Here is a 7,108-nt window from a genome sequence, read left to right as displayed (position 1 = left end):
AGAAGGAGGAGGAAGATTGCCAAGGGAAATTGGGCTGCGGAGCCAAGATGAAGGAGCCTCTCTCTCTTTTTATTTTTGTATTTTTTATTTTTGATAGTCTGTGCGCATGATTTTTTGGGTGACATAGAATGCGTGTGTGTTTGTGCTACATTCATTTCCTCTTGCTCCTGGAACAGCACCTTATAAGAGCCTTTATTATTAATATTAATATTATTATTATTTGTGTTATACACGGATGCTACAATTAGAATGTCTGCGCTACATTTCCCTTTCATTTCCTCTTGCTCCTGGAATAATTTGTTTAAAATGCAAATGCTACAATGCCAGTGTTACAAATGTTTCCCTTTCAATTTGGCAAATTGACACTAATTGTGCCAGTTTTTTTTTTTTTAAAGGAAGGGGGAAGCCCCCATCCGCTTAGCCAATGGCTGCAAGAAACATCACCTTTAAGAAAGCAGAACTAATTTGATTGACAACAGAGGACTCTTCCTTTTAAACCGGGTAAAGTGCTGCAATGGCATTCCAGGGTTAAACACCCCAATTAAGGTATTTCATAGTCGGCACTTGCTTCCGGAGGCATTTGAGAGGAGGGCACCTGATTGCACCCAGTTCCCTCCAGCACAAGTGTGCCAGTCTGAATGGGGCCAAAAGGTTCAAAACTATTTCAAATAACACAAGAGGCAAAATTTGGTAAATCTAAAAGGATGAGACTTGTTTGAAGTCAGATTTGGAGGTAAATATAAAGAAAAAAATAGGAGTCATTTTGGAAAACATCACCCTATAAACCAATATCTGTCCAGATCAGAGAAAATGCAGTAAAATTATTCATAAATAGCATTACTATCCAAGCAATCTCCTTCTTCTTCTTCTTTTTTTATTATTTTATTAAGCAAACAATATAAACACATACAACATTTATACAACAACTCGCATTACATATAACAAATAACAATTCAATCCCCCCACCCTCCCATAACCAGCCCCCATCATTCTCATAATCATACCAAGCAATCTCCTTAAGATCAATAATGAACAAAGGTCTAATAAATAATGCAGTTTGAATCTACTTTAACTGTGAAGCTAAATGCTATGGAATCATGGGATTTATAGTTTGTTGTGGCACCAGAGCTCTCTGACAGAGAAGGGTAAATATGTCACAAAACTACAAATCCCAGAATTCCATAGCATTAAGCCATGGCAGTTAAAGTGGTGTCAAACTGCACTGTTTCTGCAGTGCAGATTAGACCAAAGCCATGTTGGAGATGTTGTGGCCAAATAGGTGACTGGTATCATATATGGCTAACTTGTCCAAAAATATGTAGATGCTGGGAGGACATATTAGGATGAGTAACTCAAATGTTGGGCCAAAAAAATCCACTTTAGAGTGGCACTATTATTAATTTCTCTATTCGAAAGTGAAGATGAAAACTTGCCTAATAGAAAGCTAGCTCTGCAAAGCTAGAAATAGCTAAAGCATGGAAAACATTAGAAAATCTCTCAATGCAAAAGTGGTTAAATAGTATATGGTTCATAGCTCTTTCAGGAAAAAATAATGTACAAAGTAAGAGCAGGAAGAAGGGACATAAAAGAAGGTATGTTTGAGGCAATACTGGACTTAAACCTCCTTTGGATCAAGAAAGATTTGGGGAAAATGAGAATTGAAGGTTATTATTAATATATAAATAACATGTAACTATTTAAAAGACAATATTTATGGTGATTGCCAGGGATAAGCTTCATGAAGGAATTATTGCATGCATCAGAATTAAAATAGTTATGCTTTAAAAAGGAAAAAGGGGTAGTCTCCTTTCTTTGAGTCAAAGGCTAAGTTGTGCAATTGTGATGTTCTCTCTTTTCTAAACCTTTTTTTCTTCCTTTTTTACTGTGTTGTTTCTGCACATTATACCACAATGCCATGGTCAAAATGATGACACCTTTGATTCTTAAGGATTGTTGACATCACAGGAGCTCAGCCAACCCCTAAGGCTCATGCTACCATGGTTACTCATGTGCCTAGTTCTTTGTGATATCATAGACCCAGTGATTAAAGTGGGCTTCCTCACTTGGGTAATGCTTCAATAGAAGCCCTGCAGCAACAGCAGGAGGCACCTGATGCTGAGGAGTACATGTACCTATAGAGAATATAGGACTGATCGTAGAGGTAAGTGGAGTAAAATGAGATGTGCAAGGAAAGGGAGATAATATTGACAAAATAGTATCACTTAATGTGACTAGGGGCATGGAGATGCCATACATATTCCAACACTGATAAATATGGGAGGTATGACAGTTCAGGGATACTAGACTGAGATACTCTGATTCTGGAACAGTGGATGTAATACGAAAAAGAGATTTAGAGCACTGCATGACTTAAATAAGTTGATGTCAGTTACCAAGGATATTTCAAGGATGCTCATTTAGTCATTAAATGGGCAGGAGATGGCTCAGATAACAGTTACTGACTGATGGAACTTGATAATTGTCTGACAGTATAGTATGCAATATTCTGAGTATTTATTTATTTCACATACGATTAGAAGAATCATTTAGATGCACTGGTAAGTTGTCATCCACATTTATGGATGTAGTAAATTACCTTAGATTCAGTTCAAAAGAACCAAAAACTTGGGGGGGGGGGGCTACTCTGATACATCCTGACATATATTTTCATAAGAAAAAGAATGTGGTACTTTAAATGTGGGAGTTGTTCTGTAAATTCATTAACCTGGCAAATCAGTTCCTTTCAAGATCCTCAAGATCACAGAATGTTTCTGTCAAATAATTTTGCTAATTATCCCACTAAAAGTTATCAGATGCCCTTTTAAGTCATTTTATTGTTATTTCCCCCTTATGGCAACCCTAAGGTGAAGGGTTTTCTTGGCAAGATTTGTTCAGCCTTCTTCTGAGGCTGAGAGAGTGTAATTACATTTGGGGAAGCATAAGGATTTGAATACCAGAGTATCAGTTTAACACAGTGGTGCCCAAACTTTTTTGGGCTACCTCCTCCTTTCCTCTTAGATTACAACCCTTGTGCCCCCCACCCACCCAACACATATTTCTTTATATTAGGTCTACTGTTCTACTGAACATTCAAAATAACCAATTTCAGTCACTGCTCCCTTTGCCACCCGGTCATTGTGGGAGCAGCAACCAAGTGGCTGGCTGACTAGTGACTGAGAAGCCTCTCACCTGTGCCACCCTTGCAGCAAAGGTGTCACAAGGGGGCATGGTTGGTGCAGCCCACACCAGGTGACACACAAAAGCCTCCAGCTTTGGAAGTTGAGTGGAGAAGGAATCCAGGGATTCTTCCTCCTCTTAACTCCCAAAGCAGAAGACTATTGATAGAATGTTGAATGTTGATAGAATGGGAGACAGCAGCCTCCAGCTTCATGAATGATGGTGGGCAGGAGGAATCCAGGGATTCTGCTTCAGGAGTCAGTCTGTCCCAAAATGGCACCACTCCAAGCCACAGAAGTGATATCCTGCACCCAAGCCACGTGAGAGGTTCCCAACCATCACTACTAGGGAGAGATGCAGCTAAGGGAGTGGGCTTCTATGGGGAGGTGAAGAGCAAGAGACACCATCACATCAAGCAATCAGCTTCATGTTTTACCAAAATCCAAAATCCCTGGAATTCCCCAATATTCCCTGGAAAGAAATTAATTAAATTCCCTGGATTCCGGGGAATTCACTGGAAATTGGCAACGCTGAAAGGGATCCTCAAAAAAAGTTTCATGCAACTCTCATCCCCACCATGGCCCCAAAGACCACTGCTACTTGCACACCAGTAGTTTGAATGAAAGACCTTTTGCCACCACCTTTCCCCCTCATCACTCCCCTGCTGCCCCCTTTCCACCTCACCACCACCCCCTAGGTCTTTCCACCACCTCCGGAGGAGGCATACTGCCCACTTTGGGACTCATTGGTTTAACATTAAAATCATAGGGGCTCCCATGGTGGCCACTTTCTTGATAATAATCACAACAATATAGTTTTTTTTTTTGTGGTTATGGGCAAACTAGTATTCACTAATACAACTATGATGAACATGATACGTTATCATTATGAAGAAAGATAGAAAGAATATTCAGTTTGGGAACTGAATTTCACTGAGGTTTGAACATGAGTTTGGACTTGTATTTAATTTTTGGAGCCTACACCCAGGTCTGTCTTCTTAATGACTATTTTCAAATGTTAGACTGTTCATTTGTTTAGCTTCCAATAGTTAGTGGTGAATTCTGTACCTGTAATTAGGACACTCTGTAAGTCTATCACTTTGGAGGAGAAAGCCACCGGTCTACAATTATGAGATCAGAGCTACTTGGTTTGAGATGTTTTTGAATTAATCACAGTCAAAGTACAGGGCCCTCCTAGATCTGACCACATTAAGAAGCAATTTGTGAGAAGTTTTGAAAAGGAAATGTTAATTATATGCCATGGTGTTTCAGAAGATATGATAAGTGTTAGCATGTACGGAAGAATCAAATAAGTTGCTGCTTTAGCCAAGATAATTATGGCCTCATTCCCAATACCATTTAAACCGGATCACAAATCAGTTTGAACCGGTTTAAATTGTCATGGTTTGCACTTGAACTGAATCTGTGTCTTTTTGGATAAATTGATTCCATGCAAGTGTGAACCAGATGCGGATTGGAATCGATTTAAATTTGCCCTTTGGCCGGCTGGAGCGGGTCCATTTTGAATTGATTCATTCATCAATGTGAACCATAAGTGGGTTGTTTTATTTTATTTTGCAGCAAGAAAATGCGATTGGGGCAAATGTGGTGTGAACCACACTCTGCTGCTGAACTGATCCATTGATTCGGATCGCAAAGTGATTTATTTGTAAATGGGAATGCGACTAGGCAATACTCAAGTCTGAATATGTTAGCAGGAGTCTCCTTATACTCCCTTTTCACTTATATTTACATGCTTATTCAGCAATAGGGACATAAAAAGTATGAATAGTTATGCCCCACCTTATAAGTACAAAAATATTTTGAAAGAGAAATGGTTTATGATTAAGGCCTAGGAAATATTGCAAGTTTACACTAATACAGCGTTATTCTAATTTTCAAAAGGGAAGCCGTGTTAAGTCTTTTTCAGCATAAAAAGGCCCCCAGATTCTGGAACCCCCTCTCCAGGAAGGCCAGAAAGCCACCACCACTTTGGTCCAAAACACATGTAGAAATAATCCAGTTTGACACCGCTTTAATTGCTCTGGCTCAGTGCTAGAGAATCCTGGGAATTGTAATTTATTGTGGCACCTGAACTCTCTGAAGGCTAGATGTCTCACAAAACTATAGTTGCCAGGATTCTCTAGCATTGAGCCAGGGCAGTAAAAGTGGTCTCAAACGGGATTATTTCTGCAGTGTGTTTGGGACCCTTGTTGTCTTTCCAATGGCAAGCTAAAGACTATTATTATTTATTATTTATGTATTATTATTTTATTTATGGTATCTATACCCCACCCTTCAGCCCTAAAGGCTATCAGAGCGGCTTACAATTATTATTTTTAATTAGACAGTTCCCTGCCCTCAGGCTTCAGGCTTACAATCTTAAAATATTATTATTATTATTATTATTATTATTATTATTATTATTATTATTCTTCAGACAGTCTTTTGAAACACAAAGTTTTTAAAGAACATCCTGGGGGTGTTGCACTCTTTTAAAGTGTATGTTTTCTAAGTGCTTTCACCTTTTTTAAATTGTATTCTATTTTTTTTAGCCAGTGTTCTGTTTGAAAGTTGTAATAGCTTAATTCTGTTTTAATTGTCACTTTTGTATGTTTTCAATTGCACTGTGGTTTTAAATTGTAATCTGCTTTGAGTCTCAATTTTGAGGGGAAAAGTGGGATAATAATAATAATAAGCTATTATTATAATTATTAGTCATATAATTATTAATTATATGTTACTATTGATATATTAATACTTAATAATATTGATTATATTATGAATATGTTATTTTGCTAATAATATGTAATAATATATAATATAATATGATAATATATAATAATGTATTATATTATATTATAATGTAGTATGTATTATTATGATATATAATAATAATAATATATGAAAATATAATACTGTTGCATATATTATATATTACAATGTAGTATATATTATTATAATATATAATAGGTAATAATGTACTATATATTATATAATATATATAATGCATATAAAATTTAATTATCAATATATTATAATATAATATATATAATATATAATATACACTACATTATAATCTTATATAATATATAATATATATGTATAATAATGCAGTAAATATTATATAAGATTATAATGTAGTATAAATTATATAATATATAGTATATATATATATATTAAATTATAATATATTGATCATAAAATTATTATTATTATTATTATTGTTGTTGTTATTATTATTATTATTATTATTATTATTATTAGGAAAGGGGAGGACATTTTGCAACAGCTTTCATTCTCCCTTCTTTATTCCCTTCTCACTCCATTTCCTTCAGGTGCGCTCTACCATTATAGCTCTATGGCTCCGCGACCGTTGAGAGCAGAAGGGGAGGGGCGATTTTTGGTGCGCTCCAAATTCTTTTCTTCTTCATGGAAAGGCCAAGCGAGTGGGCTTTGGCCGCGTTCCGCGTTCGGTGTATTCCCCCTTCTCAGACAAGAGACCTTGAGTCTGTTCACTCTACGCCTTGAAGCGAATGGTACGGTCTGGGGGAAGGTGTCCCCCACTCAGCTCACAATGGTTTGTCCCGAGAGGAGTATATAAGGAGCCCACGGCGGAGGCGGGCGGTCTTTTCGTTTCTGGCGCGGAGGAGGGAGGACAGAATGGCGGCCAATCAACCTGAGTTCGCCAGCAGCGAGGACTGGAGCGGAGGCGAGGGAGCAGCGCTTTCTCCTGGAAGGAGGCCAGGTGTGTCTGCTTATTGCGGAGCGGGGCTGCGGAAGCCTCGCTAAAGCGCTGCCAGACCCTATGAAGGGGCGCATAATGGCCACTTCAGTCGGTTGCTAGCGAAAGCGAGGCGTCCGGGGAGGCACTCTGGGGGCATAATCCGTTCCTTTGGGCAGAGGCTTTCGGGGAGGGCAGCTTCAGGCAA

Source organism: Sceloporus undulatus, chromosome 2 (assembly GCF_019175285.1).
Source record: "Sceloporus undulatus isolate JIND9_A2432 ecotype Alabama chromosome 2, SceUnd_v1.1, whole genome shotgun sequence".
Lineage (NCBI taxonomy): Eukaryota > Metazoa > Chordata > Lepidosauria > Squamata > Phrynosomatidae > Sceloporus > Sceloporus undulatus.
The sequence above is the reverse complement of the archived record's forward strand: the minus strand, read 5'-3'. Positions refer to the sequence as shown.